This window comes from Procambarus clarkii, chromosome 13 (assembly GCF_040958095.1).
Source record: "Procambarus clarkii isolate CNS0578487 chromosome 13, FALCON_Pclarkii_2.0, whole genome shotgun sequence".
NCBI lineage: Eukaryota > Metazoa > Arthropoda > Malacostraca > Decapoda > Cambaridae > Procambarus > Procambarus clarkii.
The window spans coordinates 1446581-1471086 of record NC_091162.1 but is presented as its reverse complement, the minus strand read 5'-3'; the positions used below and the strand labels follow the sequence as shown (position 1 = coordinate 1471086).

Here is a 24506-nt window from a genome sequence, read left to right as displayed (position 1 = left end):
GAGTTGACTTCAAGCAGTGTAGGGAAGCTACACGTTTCCTTATAGAATCAGTGGAGAAGCATCACTGATGTTGGAGCAGGACTTCGTTTTGCAGTAGACTGGGAGAACTGCAGAAGTGTCTTTCCTGATGTTTTGGAGGACCCAGATATACGCATTGATTAAGGTGCCTCTAAGAGAAGAACAGAGGTTCATTGTGGACACGTACATGATTGTATAAGGGAGTGCTTGAGTGCGTATTGGCATGTAAGACGCAGAGTAAGGCGAGAGATTGATTTCTTCTTTTGATGGGGGTACTTATATAGATGTTTCAGGTATTTCAGCCTCAAACAGAGTTTCATATAATTTTAGAGTTGTGGATACAGTAATGTTGTCACAGGATTTCCGCCTCAAACAGTGAGCGAGTAGTAAGTGGAAAGCCAAGAGTTGTGCAGCCACTTGCTATGGAGAGCTGGTGAAGCCAGGATATGATTTGGAGCGCTACTGGGTTGTAGCAGCTTAGACCGTTGTATGGTGATGTTCAATTTTATGTCATGAATTATGTACTTTTTTTTGTATAATAAATGTTAGGTGGCTTTTGCTCTTGTGCTGGTGAGGTTTCCCAGAAAGGGAGAGAAAGAAAGATGGTCATGGCTGCAGATATGTGACAGTAGACACTAATTCACAAAAGGGGTATTTAGGAGATCATTCCAAACAAGGAGAGAGTGGGGAGTCACGGCAGCTCGAGTAGGGTGTGTGTACACAAGACAACGAGGCCAGTTTGGGAGCCACACCGCTAAGTAGGTGACGCTGAACCCCTCCCCAAGATCAAGATGCATACAGAGTACTCTCCTAGGTAAATTACAAGCACCTAAGTGTCCATTGCTGGTCAACCGACGGTAGCGGGAGAGTGGCTGCCGAGGTTGGCTGTTTATTTCTGTCGGGGAGTGATTGAGAACGCTCTCCACCTGTATGCAAGTAACAGTCTGGTGCAATGACCAGAGATCATTTTTGGGTTTTAAAATCCACAACCAGCTCAAATACCCGTGATGTGAGACCTCTCACCCCGAACTGACCCTGTCATCCCTACCCCATTCCAACCATGTCCCCCCTCCCCCTTTCCCTCCCTGTCCCCGCTTCCCCTTCATCCCATACCCTCCCTATCACCCCTCCCCCTCACTCCATATCCTCTATATCCCCCCCTCCCTCCTTACCCAATACCCTCCCTCTCCCACCTTCCCTTGACCCCCCATCCCTCACCCAGTATCCTCTGAGACCCTGTTAACCACCTCACAAATCCTCACACCAATGGAACAGCTTCCTCCATCAGCAGAACACTCACCAAGAATGGAACATGAGAATGAACAGAAGTGAGCTTCAAGGCAATGTACACTGACATAGATGGGATTACAAATAAAACAAGTGAACTTGGAGAATGGGCACTAGAAGAAAACCCAGACATAATAGCACTCACAGAAGAAAAGCTGATGAAAACCATAACAAATGCAATGTTTCCACAGGACTACTATGTAGTGAGAAAAGAGAGAGAAGGAAGAGGAGGAGGTGGTGTAGCTCCGCTGATAAGAAAATACTGAAGTTTTGAGATGGTTATTCAGGGCTGTGAAGATTTCAGTGACTGCATAACAGGTACCATAGCAATTGGAGGAAAAAAAATTATAGTAGTAGTCATATATAACCCCCCACCAAACGACAGAAGACCCAGACAGGAATATGGTAGAAACTACATGGCCACTATTAATATAATAGAGAGAGCAGCTTCTGTCGCTATCAGGAACGTATCCAGACTACTAATCAAGGGAGACTTCAACCATGGGAAGATAGATTGACAGAACAGAGACCCACATGGAAGACCAGACACATGGAGAGCTAAGCTGCTGGACGTGGCAACAAGAAACTTTCTAAACCAACACATCAAGGGACCGACAAGAATGCGAGGAGAGGATGGACCAGCCATGCTTGATTTGATATTTACTCTAAATGAGACGGATATAAGGGAAGTTAAGTTGGAAGCATCCTTGGGAATGAGTGATCACAGTGTATTAATATATGAGTACTTGATAGAGCTAGGATTTATCTCCACCCCCCCCCCCAAAAAAAAAAGGAAATAAAATGGCTGCCGTACCGAAAGGGAAATTATGAGATGAGAAAATTCCTAAGGGATATACCAAGGGACACAGAACTCAGAATTAAGTCTGTACAAGACATGATGGACTGTGCTACCCAAAAGTGTCAGGAGGCAGTAAACAGGTTTATCCCTCACCAAAAGGAAAAACCGAAAAGCAAAAGAATAAACCATAGTTTAATAGGCTATATATGGAAGCAAAGGAACTGAACAACAGGGCATGTAGGAATTTCCGAAATAACAGAACAACAGAAGGCAGAGAGAGATACCAGAGAACCGGGAACGTTACTGTGAGAAGAGAAGCTGAGAAAAAGTTTGAAAATGATATAGCTAATAAAGCCCAGACCGAACTAAAGCTACTCCACAGTCACATCAGGAGGAAAACAACAGTGAAGGAACAGGTGATTAAACGGGTGAGGACAGGTACACATAAAATAACAAAAAGGTGTGTGAAGAACTCAACAAGAGGGTCCAGGAGGTCCTCACAATAGAACGAGGTGAGGTCACTGCCCTAGGAGAGGTGCAGTAAACCGGGCGGCCTTAGAAGGGTTCGGAATTACAGGAGATGAGGTCAAGAGGCATCTGTTGAATCTGGGCGTGAGAAAGGCTCTTGTCGCATGTGGAATCTCACCATGGGTATTGAAAGAGTGTGCAGAAGCACTTTGCTTGCTACTTGCCATAGATTGCTACTTGCTTGCCACTTGTCATAGTGTATAGTAGGTCACAGGAAACGAGACACCTATCAGAAATATGGAAGACGGCTAATGTAGTCCCAATATTTAAAAAGGGTGACAGACAAGAGGCACTGAACTACAGGCCAGTGTCCTTAACTTGAATATATTGCAAGATGATAAAAAAGATCGTGAGAAAAAACCTAGTAACACATCTGGAGAGAAGGGACTTTGTGAGAACCCATCAACAGGGGTTCAGAGAGGGTAAATCTTACCTTACAGGCTTAATAGAATTCTGCGATCAGGTGACAAAGATTAAGCAAAAAAAAGAAGGATGGGCGGACTGCATTTTCTTTGACTGCCAGAAAGCCTCTGACACAGTGCCCCAAAAGAGGTTGATGCATAAGCTGGAGAAACAGGCAGGAGTAACTGGTAGGGTGCTCCAGTGGATAAGGGAGTACCTAAGTAATAGGAAGAAGAGAGATACAGTGAGCGGTGAGACCTCAGATTGGCGTGAAGTCACCAGTGGAGTCCCCAGGGCTCTGTACTCGGACCAATCCTGTTTCTGATATACATAAATGATCTCCCAAAGGGTATAGACTCATTCCCATCAATGTTTTCTGACGACGCCAAAATTATGAGAAGTATTAGGACAGAGGAGAATGGCTTGAGGCTTCAAGAAGACCTGGACAAACTGAAGGAATAGTCAAACAAATTGTTGTTAGAGTTTAACCCAAGCAAATGTAATGTAATGAAGATAGGTGAAAGGAGCAGGAGACCAGATACAAGTTATCATTTGGGAGATAAAATTCTTCAAGAGTCATAAAGAGGGAGAGAAAGACGTGGGGGTTGATATCACGCCAGACCTGTCCCCTGAAGCCCAGATCAAGAGGATAACATCAGCGGCATATGCCATGTTGGCTAACATAAGAGCGGCCTTTAGAAACTTGTGTTAGGAATCATTCAGATCTTTGTATACCACATATGTCAGGCCAATCCTGGAGTATGCGGCTCCGGCATGGAGTCCATATCTAGTCAAGCATAAGACAAAACTGGAAAAGGTTCAAAGCTTTGCCACCAGACAAGTATCCGAACTGAGGGGGTATGAGCTACAAGGAGAGACTATGGGAATTAAACCTCACGTCACTGGGAGACAGAAGAGTTAGGGGGGACATGATCATCACATACAAGATTCTCAATGGAATTGATTGGGTAGATAAAGAAAGACTATTTAACACAAGAGGCACACGCACTAGGGGACACAGGTGGAAATTGAGTGCCCAAATAAGCCAAAGAGACATTAGAAAGAATTGTTTCAGTGTCGGAGTAGTTGACAAATGGAATGCATTAGGAAGTGATATGGTGGAGGCTCCATAAAACAGCTTCAAGTGTAGATATGATAGAGCTCCGTAGACTCAGGAACGTGTACATTAGTTGACTGACAGTTGAGACACGAGACAAAAGATCCAGAGCTCAACCCCCGCAAGCACAACTAGGTAAGTACCTACCACAGGCACCCACACACTCACCCATTACTCTCTCTCTCTCTCTCACACACACACACACACACACACACACACACACACACACACACACACACACACATACACACAGACGGGATAGACAGGAGGCACTGAACTACAGGCCTGTGTCCCTAACCTGCATACCATGCAAGCTGATGGAGAAGATTGTGCGAAAAAACTAGTGGAGCATCTGGAGCGAAGGAACTTTGTAACACAGCATCAACATGGTTTCAGGGATGGCAGGTCCTGCCTCACAGGGTTACTTGAATTCAACGACCAGGCAACAAAAATAAGGCAAGAAAGAGAAGGGTGGGCAGACTGCATATTTTTGGATTGTCAGAAAGCCTTTGATACAGTGCCACACAAGAGGCTAGTGCGAAAGTTGGAGACGCAGGCTGGAGTGAAAGGGAAGGTACTCCGGTTGATAGAGGAGTACCTAAGCAACAGGAGACAACGAGTCAGTGTGAGGGGTGAGGTCTCAGATTGCCGAGACGTTACAAGTGGAGTCCCGCAGGGGTCAGTCCTTGGACCTATACTGTTTCTGGTATATATGTAAATGATCTCCCAGAGGGTATAGAATCGTTCCTCTCAATGTTTGCCGACGATGCAAAAATTATGAGGAGGGTTGAAACAGAGGATGATAGTAGGAGGCTACAAGATGACCTAGATAGACTGAGTGAATGGTCCAACAAATGGCTGTTGAAGTTCAACCCAAGAAAATGCAAAGTAATGAAACTAGGCAGTGGAAACAGGAGGCCAGACACAGGATACAGAATAGGAGATGAAGTACTTAATGAAACAGACAGAGAGAAAGATCTAGGATTTGATATCACACCAAACCTGTCTCCTGAAGCCCACATAAAGAGAATAACGTCTGCGGCATATGCGAGGCTGGCTAACATCAGAACGGCGTTCAGGAACCTGTGTAAGGAATCTTTCAGAATCTTGTACACAACATATGTAAGACCAATCCTGGAGTATGCGGCCCCAGCATGGAGCCCGTACCTTGTCAAGCACAAGACGAAGCTGGAAAAAGTCCAAAGGTATGCTACTAGACGAGTCCCAGAACTAAGAGGCATGAGTTATGAGGAAAGGCTGCGGGAAATGCACCTTACGACACTGGACGACAGAAGAGTAAGGGGGGACATGATCACAACCTACAAAATCCTCAGGGGAATCGACAGGGTAAACAAGGATGAACTATTCAACACTGAAGGGACGCGAACAAGGGGACACAGGTGGAAGCTGAGTACCCAAATGAGCCACAGAGACATTAGAAAGAACTTTTTCAGTGTCAGAGTAGTTAGTAAATGGAATGCACTAAGAAGTGATGTGGTGGAGGCTGACTCCATACACAGTTTCATATGTAGATATTTTAGAGCCCAGTAGGCTCAGGAATCTGTACACCAGTTGATTGACGGTTGAGAGGCGGGACCAAAGAGCCAGAGCTCAACCCCCGCAAGCACAATTAGGTGAGTACACACACACACACACACACACACACACACACACACACACACACACACATACACACACTCACACTCACACTCACACTCACACTCACACTCACACTCACACACACACACACACACACACACACACACATCATATATGGGTTCCTCTCTTTGCCCTGATCTTGCCAATCTCTACGTGGAATACTTTGAAACTGTTCTTCTTCCTTCTATTGATACTCGTCCCTCTCTCTGGCTTCGCTATGTTGATAACATTTTGCTTCATGGCCTCATGACCTTAGTCTTTTCCAGCCTTTTCTCTCCTCTCGTAACAATCTGGCTCCTTCCATCCATTTCAAAGTTGAATGGGAATCAAATTCCCTCCTTCCTTTTCTTGACGGGGCCTCCCCAGCCTGTCCTCCCCAGCCTGGCCTCCCCAGCCTGTCCTCCCCAGCCTGGCCTCCCCAGCCTGGCCTCCCCAGCCTCGCCTCCCCAAACTGTCCTCCCCAAACTGTCCTCCCAAGCTTGGCTTCCCCAGCCTGGCCTCCCCAGCCTGGCCTCCCCAGCCTCGCCTCCCCAGTGTAATGAGCTGGGGCTCAGATCATTGGTTCTCCCTTCTCCTCTCTTTTCCCTCTCCTTCTCCCTCTCCCCTCCTTCCTTCTCCCCTCCCCTTGGCCGTCATTCGTCTCCTCCTCTTCCCCCCCCCCCTGGTCGCCCATTTGTCAGGGTCAAGAGGTTGACCTGAGGGTAGGGTGGTCTTGGATACCTTGGCTTCTCCCACTCAACTTCCCCCTCTCATCCCCTCTCTTTCCCTCTCATTCCCTCTCTTTCCCTCTCAGCAGCGGCCTTCCCCATACCAGGCAGAGTCAAATGTCCCTACTCCTATCTTAGAGGAGACAGGCTTGAACATAAATTATCAGTTTTGTAAACATTGCTCGCAGGTGTCTGGGCTCCATAGACGCGCCTTGTCCCCCTTCTCTTTAGCTGGGGAGAGCTGACTCAATCTTCAGAAATTCATGTAGCTTTCCACGACAGATCAGTGAAGGTGATTGGCCTGAGATAAGGGCCAAGTCCTTATTGGCCCTAGAGAGCCAGACCTCAGGCCTACGTGTTAAATGGTTGGCCATTGCCAAAATAATGGGTGGAGCCCTGGGGCTGTATTAGATGGTGGGAGGAGTAATCCTTCCCAGCAATAAGCTGGAAAAACTAAATTTCATCAGTGTGTCTTGGGAGTGTATTAGGAACAGGGCCGCAAGCCCGTATCCTCGGGGTTGAGGGCAGCCATCAACATCGTGGCCGTAGTGCGGGTATTTAAGGTATAGTAGCACTTGAGTTTTTGGTCCTCGGTAAATATCCATTGTGCCTCTAGGGAAATAGAATAGGTTATGTGTTCAAATTGTCTTAATTTACATGTTTCATAAAATAAATTTTATAGCTTGTCCAGTGGTATTCACTTAACTCCCCTTTGATATATTTTGCTACTTTGTCATTGTTAGGTGTTGTATTGGAAGCCCCCCAGGTTCTCCTAACAATTAATAGATACTAAAGTTGCCCTTGGATTCAAATAAGTAACGTAAATTACACAAACTAATTTTCCAAAATTTATTACTGAAATTCATATTACCCGGAGTCCCATGGTTACTGATTCCTTGCCTTCCTGGGGGATCGGTGATAGACACATTCAGGTATGGTTGGTCGGGAAGGTGGTGGCAGTGCTTTAATGGTTTTTATTTTATAATTAGTAATAAGCGAATAACCCTTGTCCTTGGTGCATCTTCCTCATTTAATATTCCTCTTAGATACGTGGCAGTCCAGTGAGGGGTCATGCTGGACTGTAACAGTGTTAAGCTGGGGTATTGAGTGGAGAGAGACAGAGATGTACAACAGAGAGCGTATATTACGATCACGAGAGATAACAAGATAACAGGATTAATACTGGGGAACATTGGGTTATTACAATAGAGGCCGCGGTTATTACGACAGGGTAAAGCGGGCATTACAATGGTAGCAGCGGTGTTTCAATAATTTCTTGACGATTATTGAAGCCTCACGCGCCTGTCCGTTCGGTTATGCTATGTGGTGAGGGTGCAGCCGGGGCCCATGAGATAGAGTCGACGGTAATCCTATGTGGTGCGATTCGCATAGAGTAGGCGATTCTAGGGTCGTGCGGGGCTGGGAAGTTTAATTACAGTCACTTAAGTGTATGCGCTAGCTGGCAGTTAAGTGTGGAGGCCGCCTTGGGTAGTTGGAAAGGGTATTATTTTTCTCGACCCTCTGCAACTACGGACAAGGGTGCTGCGTGGTGGTTTTCGCAGCAACAATTCTAGGTGTCGAATTGTCGGGGCGGGGAAGTATTAGGACGCTAATTATTATCCCTGAGGGCGTGGTAGGCGACCCAATCGCTAGATTTTTACGGTACAGCCATGAAGGTACCAAGAGTTCACTGAGGGATGGCCTAGTAGATTCTCTAGCAACGGAATAACGGTGGTGTCGGACAGTTAGATCCGTCGGTTGTTCCGCATTCTAGTCTAACCGTTGACCGCGAAGGACAGGATTATTTGGTACTGTCGGGATCTAGGTGGATGTGGTTACCTAGGCTTGGAGGAGCGACAGGGCGGGCCGGGACGGGACGGTTATAGGTTAAATCGAGATTTCCTTAAGTACTAAATTAAGTTCCCTGTATATTAAGTTCCTTTTCAGGTTAAGTATCCCTTCGTTAGTTAAGTGTTTCCCCTTGTTTACGTAATTCTCGTATATAAGTGTTATTATTTTTTCTAAGAATTTGTTTTACATGTTTAAGTCTGGAATTTTTGTTTTCGTATTGTGCAGTATTAATTCTTTGAGAGAATTACTAAAAGGTGAGTGGTTTACTGTGTTCAAGTGAAGTGCGGTGCATAAAGTGCAGTCAGTGAAAGAACTGAAATCAGTGAAATCGTGGAAAATTTTTGTGATGACATTTTTCAAAGTCGCTTGGAAAATCTCAATTTCGGAATAAATTCTAGTTTTGTGCCTGGCCATACGATCATCGGGTTGTCAGTGTTAATTCAAGTGTGCGATTAAAGTGATCCGAGTGCGAACTTTGAGAGACCAAAAGTCGAATTTTGGTCATTTAAGCGAATTAGCGTTGGGACTCTGAATTTTCTAGCGGTTTTACTCAGCGCCCAGTGTGACAGCGCTCAGTAATTGTTTGCGCTCAACCAAGTGTCTAAGTGTCTCGCGAGTAGTATATTTAGTTCAAGTGATAAGCGAACTACACGTCGGTATTTAATTTATAATTTTGAGAAAAGAAATACTTGGTTAATTAAGAATTCGTGCGGAGACTACTTTCTGAGGATTCGCCTTCGTGACAGTGAGCGCATTTTAAATTTTTGTATACTTACCAACGTGTCCAAGTGGTTAGCGAGTGTTATATTCCGTTAAAGTAACAAGTCAACTACGCGCCAGTATTTAAATTATAATTTTGGGAAATTAATTACTAATTTTTACTTAAGGTTCAGCGCGACTCTGTCTGTAGCCGTGAGCGTCGCAGATATCAGTGTATATTTCTCAGCATTCTACAACACGACCGGCGGTGACCAAGTGTATGCTATATAACCATCAAGTTCATACAGTAACGTAAATAATTATTTTAACATTAATTTGGTTTAACTAATAATACTTATAATTATATCCGAGCGCCGTTGTTAGCGTCGGGCGTTGCGGAATTAAAAATAATTGTTGGGATATAAACATCACGCCAGTGTTAAATTAACGATAACGTCATTCATTCCTAGCGCGCCTAAGATTTTCAAGAAAAATTTAAGAAATTCAGTTAACGTAAAGTGTTGTATTTATTGTGCGCTGGTAAACTAGACTGATTATTTTCGACAAATAAAAACAGAGTTGAAACTAAATTATTTACAGTAAATTCAGTGTAATTCCTTTCACGTAAATATTAATTGTATAAATTCAGTATATCTGGTTCAAGAATTCGGTAATTATCAATTTTCTAAGATTTATATTGGATTTGCATTTACAGACAAGAAAGTCGTACTGTAATTCTTTTTATATTTGCGTTACTAGTCATCTTCGAGTGTCAAATTAAAATAGTGGACATTAATTACATTTTTTCAAGTTTATTCTAGCAGTTCGATCAAATAATAATTAACGTAACCTTTTTGTGTGGGTTATAAGTGCGCATATATAGTTTATTCAACATCGTATACAGTGTTTTGTTTCACAAGTGATGATAAGTAGTCGATGCCGGTTGCGTATTTCCATCTGTCCGCATATAAATTTTACGAATGAGAGAAGAGGATAATATGACTAAAGGAATTCATTCATTGGTGTAGCGTAGTCAGCGAGACACTGACGCCGACAGCTGTCATCGTCTGTCAACAAGCTTCGGTAATTTATGGTTTTCACTGGGGCTGTGGAACGCGGTGACCGACGTGAATGAAGAGTAGTTCCGGTCTAGATGTTCAAGAGGTTTAACATAAAAGGTTAGAGATTATTGAGCGAGTGATTAGTTGTTGTGATCGGGGTTGTGTTAAAATTTCACCGCAATCGCTTGGCGGGTTCAGAACTTTGCCTGTTTTCCCCAGGTAGGGTTAGGTTGCGAGGTTTAGCGAGAATATGTCGTGTGATAAGCACATGAAGCTCAGGAGTAAAGGTATGGTAGACGACGAGGCTACCGGGGGAGCACCATCGACAGACCCTCACCTGGTGAGGGCAGTACAGACGTTAGCCCTTGCGGAGGGACCCCAAGCGAACCCCACGGGGGGTGTAACGGATCCGGGTGCCCAAGGGGCGGCAGCCCTGAACGAAAGCAGGATTTCATTGGGGGGCTCTGGCTCAGCGGACATCACGATGATTGGTGAGGCGATAGGTGATGGGGTTGTGGACCCCACTATTAGAACATCCACACCAGTTGAACAAGGAGTTCCCGGGGATGATGCCATTGCGGGTTCTCAAGGTCTGACGATCCCTGGGCTTATGAACGTACACACACCACCCCCACAACCTCAACAATTACAACAGGTACAACCCGATGCACAACAACAAGCCATACAGATGCTACTACAGTTAATACAGGGGCAAAACGGATCACAACAACAACCACAGGTACAACAGGTTGCACAACAACAACCACAGGTACAACAGGTTGCACAACAACAACCACAGGTACAACAGGTTGCACAACAACAACCACAGGTACAACAGGTTGCACAACAACAACCACAGGTACAACAGGTTGCACAACAACAACAGGTACAACAGGTTGCTCAACAACATCAGGTACAACAGGTTGCTCAACAACATCAGGTACAACAGGTTGCTCAACAACATCAGGTACAACAGGTTGCTCAACAACATCAGGTACAACAGGTTGCTCAACAACAACAGGTACAACAGGTTGCTCAACAACAACAGGTACAACAGGTTGCACAACAACAACAGGTACAACAGGTTGCACAACAACAACAGGTTGCTCAACAACATCAGGTACAACAGGTTGCTCAACAACATCAGGTACAACAGGTTGCACAACAACAACCACAGGTACAACAGGTTGCACAACAACATCAGGTACAACAGGTTGCACAACAACACCAGGTACAACAGGTTGCACAACAACCACAGGTACAACAGGTTGCACAACAACAACAGGTACAACAGGTTGCACAACAACACCAGGTACAACAGGTTGCACAACAACACCAGGTACAACAGGTTGCACAACAACACCAGGTACAACAGGTTGCACAACAACAACAGGTACAACAGGTTGCTCAACAACATCAGGTACAACAGGTTGCACAACAACACCAGGTACAACAGGTTGCACAACAACACCAGGTACAACAGGTTGCACAACAACAACAGGTACAACAGGTTGCTCAACAACATCAGGTACAACAGGTTGCACAACAACACCAGGTACAACAGGTTGCACAACAACAACAGGTACAACAGGTTGCTCAACAACATCAGGTACAACAGGTTGCACAACAACACCAGGTACAACAGGTTGCACAACAACATCAGGTACAACAGGTTGCACAACAACACCAGGTACAACAGGTTGCTCAACAACATCAGGTACAACAGGTTGCTCAACAACATCAGGTACAACAGGTTGCACAACAACACCAGGTACAACAGGTTGCACAACAACAACAGGTACAACAGGTTGCACAACAACACCAGGTACAACAGGTTGCACAACAACATCAGGTACAACAGGTTGCTCAACAACATCAGGTACAACAGGTTGCACAACAACAACAGGTACAACAGGTTGCACAACAACACCAGGTACAACAGGTTGCTCAACAACATCAGGTACAACAGGTTGCACAACAACACCAGGTACAACAGGTTGCACAACAACAACAACAGGTACAACAGGTTGCACAACATCAGGTACAACAGGTTGCTCAACAACATCAGGTACAACAGGTTGCACAACAACAACACCAGGTACAACAGGTTGCTCAACAACATCAGGTACAACAGGTTGCTCAACAACATCAGGTACAACAGGTTGCACAACAACATCAGGTACAACAGGTTGCACAACAACATCAGGTACAACAGGTTGCACAACAACAACACCAGGTACAACAGGTTGCACAACAACAACAACAGGTACAACAGGTTGCACAACAACACCAGGTACAACAGGTTGCACAACAACATCAGGTACAACAGGTTGCACAACAACAACAGGTACAACAGGTTGCACAACAACAACAGGTACAACAGGTTGCACAACAACCACAGGTACAACAGGTTGCACAACAACACCAGGTACAACAGGTTGCACAACAACATCAGGTACAACAGGTTGCACAACAACAACAGGTACAACAGGTTGCACAACAACAACAGGTACAACAGGTTGCTCAACAACATCAGGTACAACAGGTTGCTCAACAACATCAGGTACAACAGGTTGCTCAACAACATCAGGTACAACAGGTTGCTCAACAACACCAGGTACAACAGGTTGCACAACAACATCAGGTACAACAGGTTGCTCAACAACATCAGGTACAACAGGTTGCTCAACAACATCAGGTACAACAGGTTGCTCAACAACAACAGGTACAACAGGTTGCTCAACAACATCAGGTACAACAGGTTGCTCAACAACAACAGGTACAACAGGTTGCTCAACAACATCAGGTACAACAGGTTGCTCAACAACATCAGGTACAACAGGTTGCTCAACAACATCAGGTACAACAGGTTGCTCAACAACATCAGGTACAACAGGTTGCACAACAACATCAGGTACAACAGGTTGCTCAACAACATCAGGTACAACAGGTTGCTCAACAACATCAGGTACAACAGGTTGCTCAACAACATCAGGTACAACAGGTTGCTCAACAACATCAGGTACAACAGGTTGCTCAACAACATCAGGTACAACAGGTTGCTCAACAACAACAGGTACAACAGGTTGCTCAACAACATCAGGTACAACAGGTTGCTCAACAACAACAGGTACAACAGGTTGCTCAACAACATCAGGTACAACAGGTTGCACAACAACAACAGGTACAACAGGTTGCACAACAACACCAGGTACAACAGGTTGCACAACAACATCAGGTACAACAGGTTGCACAACAACAACAGGTACAACAGGTTGCACAACAACAACAGGTACAACAGGTTGCTCAACAACAACCACAGGTACAACAGGTTGCACAACAACATCAGGTACAACAGGTTGCACAACAACAACCACAGGTACAACAGGTTGCACAACAACAACAGGTACAACAGGTTGCACAACAACACCAGGTACAACAGGTTGCACAACAACACCAGGTACAACAGGTTGCTCAACAACATCAGGTACAACAGGTTGCACAACAACAACAGGTACAACAGGTTGCACAACAACACCAGGTACAACAGGTTGCACAACAACAACCACAGGTACAACAGGTTGCACAACAACACCAGGTACAACAGGTTGCACAACAACACCAGGTACAACAGGTTGCACAACAACATCAGGTACAACAGGTTGCACAACAACACCAGGTACAACAGGTTGCTCAACAACATCAGGTACAACAGGTTGCACAACAACACCAGGTACAACAGGTTGCACAACAACACCAGGTACAACAGGTTGCACAACAACAACCACAGGTACAACAGGTTGCACAACAACACCAGGTACAACAGGTTGCACAACAACAACCACAGGTACAACAGGTTGCACAACAACATCAGGTACAACAGGTTGCACAACAACAACAGGTACAACAGGTTGCACAACAACATCAGGTACAACAGGTTGCACAACAACACCAGGTACAACAGGTTGCTCAACAACATCAGGTACAACAGGTTGCACAACAACACCAGGTACAACAGGTTGCACAACAACACCAGGTACAACAGGTTGCACAACAACAACCACAGGTACTACAGCTGCTGCTACAGTTACTACAAGGACAGAACGGTTCACAACCCTCACACAATCAACAACAGGGTCAACAACCACCTTATCAGAGTAGTGCCTCAAATAGTTACTCACCTGGGGTAGCCCCTTGGTCACTGGGAAATCCCTCCTCACCCCACTCCCAACCCCTATCCCAATCCTACACCCAACCCCTCATAGTTCCTTCCCCCCCTGGTCAGGCACCCCCTTACACTCCCAGTACTCCATCCTATAGACCGGGACTTGTGGCGTCACTCCCGAAGTTGTCCTTGCCAAGGTTAAATTGTGCTGAACTCCCATCGAATAAAGTGGAACGCAACCGTTGTGTGGAAAATTGGCTGTGGGAGATGGATTCTGTGTTAGCCGCGGCTCCTGACGATGAAACTAAAATTAATCTGGCCACTGGGGCATGTGTGGGTCGCGACGGGCCCCTGAGGAAGTCTGAGGAATTCAGGCATTTGGTGACGTGGCCACAATTCGTGCAGGCCATCAAGGACCGATTTAAGGCGAAAATTACTAAAGAGGAGGCTCGTCGCTACTTAACGTCATTGCAGAGGGATAAAGGTACTCAATTAAAAGATTTTGGTGCCTTCCTTAGGACCAGGATAGGTGATCTCACTCAGGAGTTGGGTTACGATGCGCAGCAGGAGGAACGGTTTGCAAAGCAGCTATTTTGTAAGGCCTTGCCCGCCCATATCGGTCCCTACCTCGCTACGGACACGGCTTCCCTGAGTTTTAGGGAACTCGTACAATACGCCGAAGACCATATAGATGAGGACTTGGATGCGGAGGAGGCGCGGACGTCGCCATATGTCAATGCGGTGAGCAGGAAGGTAGAGAGCGGACAAGGGGGCAATAGGTCAGGACCCCCCCAGACGAAAGCGGTGGGCAGTGGTCGCCCGCAACAACCCCCACGTAATGACTGGTGGGACTCGCGTACTTGTTTTAATTGTGGGAAAAGAGGCCACGTAAAAGCGAGATGCCGGAAGGGGAGAACAGAATCATGAGAGAATCCCGCCTCGGGTGGTGGCAGACCTACGTTTGAGATGACGGTTGAAGGTGTGAGATTGACAGTTTTTGTGGACACCGGAAGTCAAGCAACTCTCATTAAAAAGTCAGCCTTCAGCACACTTAACGAGACACGCCTTAAGCGTTGTGGGAAGCATTTAACAGCAGTAAATGGTCAACATATTAATATCTTGGGCCAGGCCACTCTCAATTTTGAAGTGGGTAAGGGAGAAGCTTACCCACACAATTGCACGGTTGTCGAGAATCTTGCATTCCCTGGTCAGATTTTGTTGGGAATGGATTTTCTGGGACGAGTTAACTTTTCTTTGTCGGCTCAAGAGGGAGCAAGGAAGTGCAGATTGAAGTTGGGCCATGTAGTGTATCTCATTAAAATGGTAGATCATCCTCCAGTAATTGCTTCCATTAGTAAGAAACAGAAGTACAACATTCACTACCCAAAGTTGTTGTTTAAGTCTCTTCCAGACACAGAGAAGAAATCATGTGGGTTACATGCCTTGGTGAAACAATGTTGCCCACCACATTCAGTTAAATTCATTAAAGTATCAGTGGGACGTCACATTGCACCAGGTACCACCCTTCAGGTGGCTGGGAGATGTGACAGGTTGTTGATCCCTCATCATTTGATCACAGTGCTTGATAAAGGTGCCCTTATCCCAGTTGTCAATCTCTCGCACAAAACCTATCGTTTCAGGGCAGGTGATAGGGTGTCTCAGGCTACACTTGTAGAAAATACAGGAATTTTTCAGTATCAAAGCCAGGAGATGCCAGCCACCACAGCACAATGTAGTGCACTTAATGTTACAGAAAGTAGTACACAGGGAAAAGTCAAGACCGAGACAGGGAAAAATAGTAATATTCAAGAAGTTGATAAGTTAATCTCGGCTCTGGATTTGCAACATGTGCAACAGTCAGATAGGAAACTTTTGAGAGGGATTTTACGTAAATTCCCTAGACTGTTTGCAACAGAAGACGATCAGATCGGGCTTCTGGATAGGATCGAGCATGTTATTCCTACAGGTGACCATCCTCCTATTTACACCCGTCAATGGAGGCTTCCGGAACGGGCGAAGGAAGTAATTAGGGATGAGTGTCAGAGGATGTTGAGACAGGATGTGATAGAGCCTAGTACATCACCATGGTTGTCGCCAGTGGTGCTGGTACGTAAACCGGATGGTAGTTATAGGTTTTGTGTTGACTACCGAAAGATCAACGAAATTACTAAAGGTGATGTGTATCCTTTGCCACGGATACAAGAAATAATAGATCAGTTTGGGGAAGCCAAATACTTTTCCACTCTGGATGCGAAATCTGCGTATTGGGCCATCCCAGTTGCTGAGAAAGATCGAGAAAAGACCGCCTTCTCTGATGGGGTTCATACTTATCAATTCAAGCGGATGCCTTTCGGGTTAAAGACAGCGCCTTCATCATTTCAGAGGGCAATTAATTATATCCTCAGTCCAGTCTTGGGGAGGCACTCGTTAGCGTACCTGGATGATGTGGTTATCTACTCCAGAGAGACAGAGATGTACAACAGAGAGCGTATATTACGATCACGAGAGATAACAAGATAACAGGATTAATACTGGGGAACATTGGGTTATTACAATAGAGGCCGCGGTTATTACGACAGGGTAAAGCGGGCATTACACCAGCCTGGCCTTGCCAGCCTGGCCACCCCTGCCTCTCCTCTCCAGACTGTCCTCCCCAGCCTGGCCTCCCCAGCCTGACCTCCCCAGCCTGGCCACCCCTGCCTCTCCTCCCCAGACTGTCCTCCCCAGCCTGGCCTCCCCAGCCTGGCCTAGCCAGCCTGTCCTCCCAAGCTTGGCCTCCCCAGCCTGGCCTCACCAGCCTGGCCTCCCCTGCCTGTCCTCCCCAGCCTGTCCTCCCCAGCCTGGCCTCACCAGCCTGGCCTCCCCTGCCTGTCCTCCCCAGCCTGTCCTCCCCAGCCTGTCCTCCCCAGCCTCTCCTTCCAAGCCTGCCCTCCCCAGCCTCTCCTCCCCAGCCTGTCCTCCCCAGCCTGTCCTCCCCAGCTTGGCCTCCCCAGCTTGGCCTCCCCAGCCTGTCCTCCCCAGCCTGGCCTCCCCAGCCTGGCCTCCCCAGCCTGTCCTCCCAAGCCTGTCCTCCCCAGCCTCTCCTCCCCAGCCTGTCCTCCCCAGCCTGGCCTCCCCAGCCTGGCCTCCCAAGCCTGCCCTCCCCAGCCTGTCCTCCCCAGCCTGTCCTCCCCAGCCTGGCCTCCCCAGCCTGGCCTCCCCAGCCTGTCCTCCCCAGCCTGGGCTCCCCAGCCTGGCCTCCCCAGCCTGTCCTCCCCAGCCTGGCCTCCCCTGCCTGTCCTCCCAAGTTTGGCCTCCCCAGCCTGGCCTCCCCAGCCTGTCCTCCCAAGCCTGCCCTCCAAAGTCTGTCCTCCCCAGCGAGTTCTCCTCAGCCTGGACTCCCCAGCCTGTCCTCCCCAGCCTGGCCTCCACAGCCTGGCCTCCATAGCCTGGCCTCCACAGCCTGGCCTCCACAGCCTGGCCTCAACAGCCTGGTCTTCACAGCCTGGCCTCAACAGCCTGGCCTCAACAGCCTGGCCTCCACAGCCTGGCCTCAACAGCCTGGCCTCAACAGCCTGGCCTTCACAGCCTGGCCTCCACAGCCTGGCCTCAACAGCCTGGCCTTCACAGCCTGGCCTCAACAGCCTGGCCTCCACAGCCTGGCCTCAACATCCTGGCTTCCACAGCCTGGCCTCCACAGCCTGACCACCCCAGCCTGTTCACCCCAGCCTGGCCTCCACAGCCTGGCCTCCACAGCCTGGCCTCCACAGCCTGGCCTCCACAGCCTGGCCTCCACAGCCTGGCCTCAACAGCCTGGCCTCAACAGCCTGTCCTCCACAGCCTGGCTTCCACAGCCTGGCCTCCACAGCCTGACCACCCCAGCCTGGCCTCCACAGCCTGTTCACCCCAGCCTGGCCTCCACAGCCTGGCCTTCACAGCCTGGCCTCAACAGCCTGGCCTCAACAGCCTGGCCTCCACAGCCTGGCCTCCACAGCCTGGCCTCCACTGTGGGAACCGACCTGTGAGATTTATATTTATTTAATTTATATGAATATATATAGAATTTATATTTACGTTAATTTATATACTTCGATAGCAATTTGTATAATGATAAAGTGGACTGTATTTCTGCAATAATCTCATAATCTCACAAATCGATCCTCTACACATTAGGGGGGTTTATATTTATATATATGCAGCCAATCAAACTACAGTAATAGCTACATACATTGATGAGGTTCCTTATCTTATAGTACAGCAGGTTAGTCCACCAGGAATAACTAGGGTGTAGACACCAAATTATCCTCTTTGAGGTAGCTTCCATATCACCCAGTAACTGGTGCACAAACTCTTCCTCCCTCGTCTTGACCTGTCAAAAGTGCGCTAGCTGTGAAGCCAGAATCCTATATATGACAAGCTATATCAGAGAAAACACTATACAGTACATGGAACATTAAAGACCTGGCTTAATTACCTTTAGTTTGAGGCTTCCATGTGATCTAACCGGGTCACCCTATATCCTGACATTAATGGCCATAAATGAATGATAAACGGGTTTCGGATAGACTTAACTTGAATTGTAGACATCGTGTTGGAGATGGTACCTTTGGTTTCCATAACACTACGTCCAAGTAAAATTAACAGGAGCCGTATTTGCTCCCGTGTGCCTCTGGTCTCGTATAAACAATGACTGTTTAACTCTCCATACAATTGACGTTACTGGCCGACATTGTCCAGAATGATAGGAGCCGAATTTGCTCCACACGTCTCGGAGGTGACACAACAATCGCTGCCCTCCTTCCTCCCTGACGCCTGGCCTACTTTGTCCAGATTTCAGAAAGTGATAGAAGGGTCACATTTACTCTACTTTAATATTGATAATTAAGTTAATTTATATAAGATGTTTTTATGATGGTAAAGTCCAAAGACTAATGTATTTAAGAATAATTCCCAGCAAAATAGCTGGTGAATTATAATAGTATGTGGTGATGATATCCCGTTTTCTATAGACGGTAATTCCACTACAAGTTACGTTTTCTATGGGTAACTTGTTTATACAACACAGCTCTTATCTGTCTGTATGATATTATTATTAAATGGTGTCGGATTTTCCGACATCCACAGCCTGGCCTCCACAGCCTGGCCTCCACAGCCTGGCCTCCACAGCCTGGCCTCCACAGCCTGGCCTCCACAGCCTGGCCTCCACAGCCTGGCGTCCCCAGCCTGGCCTCCACAGCCTGGCGTCCCCAGCCTGGCCTCCACAGCCTGGCCTCAACAGCCTGGCCTCCACAGCCTGGCCTCCACAGCCTGGCCTCCACAGCCTGGCCTCCACAGCCTGGCCTCCACAGCCTGGCGTTCCCAGCCTGGCCTCCCCAGCCTGGCCTCCACAGCCTGGCCTCCACAGCCTGGCCTCCACAGCCTGCAGCGCTGATTATTTTTAAACACTATTTCCTGTTCAACTTAATACTTGGCGCTGCTCCCAATAATATTGTGGTGGTAGAATATGGTGGTGGTAGAATATTGTGGTGGTAGAATATGGTGGTGGTAGATTATGGTGGTGGTAGAATATGGTGGTGGTAGAATATGGTGGTGGTAGAATATGGTGGTGGTAGAATATGGTGGTGGTAGAATATGGTGGTGGTAGAATATTGTGGTGGTAGAATATGGTGGTGGTAGAATATGGTGGTGGTAGAATATGGTGGTGGTAGAATATGGTGGTGGCAGAATATGGTGGTGGTAGAATATGGTGGTGGTAGAATATGGTGGTGGCAGAATATGGTGGTGGTAGAATATGGTGGTGGCAGAATATGGTGGTGGTAGAATATTGTGGTGGTAGAATATGGTGGTGGTAGAATATGGTGGTGGTAGAATATGGTGGTGGTAGAATATGGTGGTGGTAGAATATGGCCAAATACTCCGGCAACTGATCGTGTACAAGCCATGTATAATTACCTCACAACTGTATCGACGAGAGAACCAGACAAGCAGACCACGGCAGCAGCAGAGACCGACAGCAGCAACAGCAGCAGACAACAGCGGCAGACAGCAGCAGCAGACAACAGCAGCAGCAGCAGCAGACAACAGCAGCAGCAGCAGCAGACAACAGCAGCAGCAGCAGCAGACAACAGCTGACGATGGTGTGGCCAACAGTGTCGGAAAAAACTAGGCAGCATTTCTTATATACACCTCACACCCTGTCTCCTCCCACCCCTGTCTCCTCCCACCCCTGTCTCCTCCCACCCTGTCTCCTCCCTCCCCTGTCTCCTCCCACCCTGTCTCCTCCCTCCCCTGTCTCCTCCCACCCCTGTCTCCTCCCACCCTGTCTCCTCCCTCCCCTGTCTCCTCCCACCCCTGTCTCCTCCCACCCCTGTCTCCTCCCACCCCTGTCTCCTCCCACCCCTGTCTCCTCCCACCCTGTCTCCTCCCTCCCCTGTCTCCTCCCTCCCCTGTCTCCTCCCACCCCTGTCTCCTCCCACCCTGTCTCCTCCCTCCCCTGTCTCCTCCCACCCCTGTCTCCTCCCACCCCTGTCTCCTCCCACCCTGTCTCCTCCCACCCCTGTCTCCTCCCACCCTGTCTCCTCCCACCCTGTCTCCTCCCACCCCTGTCTCCTCCCACCCCTGTCTCCTCCCACCCTGTCTCCTCCTACCCCTGTCTCCTCCCACCCTGTCTCCTCCCACCCTGTCTCCTCCCACCCTGTCTCCTCCCACCCTGTCTCCTCCCACCCCTGTCTCCTCCCACCCTGTCTCCTCCCACCCCTGTCTCCTCCCACCCTGTCTCCTCCCACCCCTGTCTCCTCCCACCCTGTCTCCTCCCACCCCTGGCTCCTCCCACCCTGTCTCCTCCTACCCTGTCTCCTCCCACCCTGTCTCCTCCCCACCGCCGACCCTCCCCACCGCCGGCCTTCCCCACCGCCGGCCCTCCCCACCGCCGGCCCTCCCCACCGCCGACCCTCCCCACCGCCGACCCTCCCCACCGCCGGCCCTCCCCACCGCCGGCCCTCCCCACCGCCGGCCCTCCCCACCGCGGACCCTCCCCACCGCCGCCCCTCCCCACCCTCGACCCTCCCCACCGCCGACCCTCCCCACCGCGGACCCTCCCCACCGCCGACCCTCCCCACCGCCGGCCCTCCCCACCGCGGGCCCTCCCCACCGCGGACCCTCCCCACCGCGGACCCTCCCCACCGCCGGCACTCCCCACCGCCGGCCCTCCCCACCGCCGACCCTCCCCACCGCCGGCCCTCCCCACCGCCGACCCTCCCCACCGCCGACCCTCCCCACCGCCGACCCTCCCCACCGCGGACCCTCCCCACCGCCGGCCCTCCCCACCGCCGGCCCTCCCCACCGCCGACCCTCCCCACCGCGAACCCTCCCCACCGCCGACCCTCCCCACCGCGGACCCTCCCCACCGCGGACCCTCCCCACCGCGGACCCTCCCCACCGCGGACCCTCCCCACCGCGGACCCTCCCCACCGCCGGCCCTCCCCACCGCCGACCCTCCCCACCGCCGACCCTCCCCACCGCCGACCCTCCCCACCGCGGACCCTCCCCACCGCGGACCCTCCCCACCGCCGACCCTCCCCACCGCGGACCCTCCCCACCGCGGACCCTCCCCACCGCGGACCCTCCCCACCGCCGGCACTCCCCACCGCCGGCCCTCCCCACCGCCGACCCTCCCCACCGCCGGCCCTCCCCACCGCCGACCCTCCCCACCGCCGACCCTCCCCACCGCGGACCCTCCCCACCGCCGGCCCTCCCCACCGCCGACCCTCCCCACCGCCGACCCTCCCCACCGCCGGCCCTCCCCACCGCCGACCCTCCCCACCGCCGGCCCTCCCCACCGCCGACCCTCCCCACCGCCGACCCTCCCCACCGCGGACCCTCCCCACCGCCGGCCCTCCCCACCCTCCCCCAGTATCTACCAGCAGGCGTCCACAAGGGTCAACAACACCACCTGAGGTGATGTGCAAGATAATATCTTGGAAAAAGTTTCCTGTTTTGTTCATGGGAATTCACTCAAATGTTGTCATGCTGGCTCTTGTTGTTGTTGTTGTTGTTGTTGTTGTGGTTGATGTTCCTTTGTTGATGTTGTTCTTGTTGATGATGTGTTGTTATAATGATGTTGTTGTTGTTGATATTGTGATGCGAGAGTGAAGTGCTTGTTGTTGTCGTCGTTGTTACCCCGTCCTGGGCCAGGAGCACCCCTCCGTGCTCTGGGTGGGGGTGTTGGATAATCCTAGCAAGCAATTATTTGTTTTTATTCTTTGTGGACATTTATTTTCTATTTTTTATCACTTCAATATTGATGATTATGATTCTAAGTGGACTGTATATTTGATTCAGCCGCCAGAATTTACCTGCACATAGTTGGAGGGACGTTTACACCTTATACAACAATGGGTGGTCATATAATAAGCTATAAACATTTACCTTATTATAATATAAATTATGCCATATATGGTGGTAATTAATCTACAGTATGGTTAGTACTACTCAATCTTATAGTAAACATGGGTTAGTAGAAATGTGAGATCTTAGCCATGATGTAGGTATGGCCTGATTAGGCAGTGTGATAGCTGTTAGAGTGTGGCTACATGTGGTCCAGTTGTAAAATGGGGGCTGGCACTCAGGTGGCGTCTGTGGAACAGCTAGGGTAAGCAAGAACATCACAAGTTATGTTGCCCAGCTCACCTCATTATCTTCAACTCACAAACTTACCTACCAAAGAATGGGATTAATAACGGTTCCATTAACATATAAAGTACAGGTTTGACATGAATTATTTGTGTGTGTGTAGTGCTGAGTAAAACACTACTCACTTTGTTGTGGGCTTCGTCTGCAGCTTAACCAACTACCTATCCTATATTTAATAGTGATCACTACCAATAAAAGATGTAATGGGAGTCGGGAACTAAGCTCTTCTCTTTGTTATTGAGGGTTGGTCGGATCGTTGTGGATCCATTGACAAGTTGTGCTTGTCGTGAGGAGCCATCTTTGTTTTGTTTGTGTGTCTGAGCCAGAGCGTGACTGCCAGCCTCCTTCCCTGAGGTTGCGTTCCAATACTCTGTTGGTTCCTCCTCTGTCTTAAGGACTAGGTTTATGTAACAATAGCAAGAAAGTCTGTAGTGTATTTTTATTGCTAATTATAATGTCCTAGCGAATACTTTTTTATTAGGTTTAAACACTAGACTTTAGTTTAAAAAAATAAATGGAGTTTAATATATACGTGTTGTGAATATGGGTCTATTGTGATGACACTGAATCTCCCATTTTCCTTATATTCGGAAATGGCTAACTATAGTATGTTAACATGTGTGTAGGATTTCCAACAGGGGGTTAAGACTTATCCCTCCCTGGGCCAGGAACACCACACAATGCTCCGGGAGGTGGTTAAGATTTACCTCACCCTGGACCACAGCACCACACCATGTAACACTGTAAAAGTGTTTGAGTTAGTTTATTTAAAATATATATAGAGTACATGAGTCACAGACAAGGATCTGAGAGGCGCCAGTTGTCTGCCTGAGATCTCACACCTCAAAGCGTTAATGACCTCAAGTGACCTGAGGTCAGATCATGAGAATTTCACCTTGCTTCCGCTAAGCTCTTAATTGTAGTCTGGTAGCCTTCAAACAAGCCGACGTTTAAGGAGTGGCTTGGTAGTGCCGGAGGCTATCTATTTGTGGGCGGAGTTAGCTACTAGGTTCCCCAATATAAACTCGGAGAGCTATCCAGAAAGAAGCATTAACAGACAGAGCAGCAGACGAGCCAGGAGAGCAGAGAGAAGACAGCCCTACCAGGGAGGCTGTCGGCCGGCAGGGCGGGAGTCTCTGTCAACTACAGACCCCCCCCCCTCTCTATTCAACTTAGACTCAGTCCTCGGTGAGTGAACATTAAGGTGACTTGGTCGTGTTTACATATGTTGTGTGATGATCAGGGGCAGTCAAGTTGTAGGGTTCTCGAATTCTTGGATGATGACTCACTTTGCATATTAAACTGGAACATTTTAATTGAATTGCTAAATTATGATACTTCATGTGAAATATAATTATGAATTTATTATTTAAATTGTGTTTAACTTTGTTCCCTAGAGATTTTGAGTTGAGGTGAGAAAGCCTCTGTAGTTATTGGTTCCCTGATTTTAATGAGTACATGGTACAGAGGGAACATACTAATAATGAACTCATGATAACATCTTTTGAGAATTTTGTGATACAGGCAAGTTCCATTCCTTGTC

The 24506-nt window shown here is 48.6% G+C and overlaps 1 protein-coding gene across 1 annotated transcript in view; it reads right to left on the bottom strand.

Annotated features, from left to right (window-relative positions):
• LOC123747684 (leukocyte elastase inhibitor-like) overlaps positions 1–20420 on the bottom strand; it is a 41997-nt gene extending 21577 nt beyond the window's left edge. The window contains exon 1 of the mRNA XM_069323551.1: positions 20225–20420. The gene's annotated coding sequence lies outside the window, so the exon portion shown is untranslated. The remainder of the gene's footprint in view (positions 1–20224) is intronic.
• Between the last annotated feature and the right edge of the window lie 4086 nt (positions 20421–24506).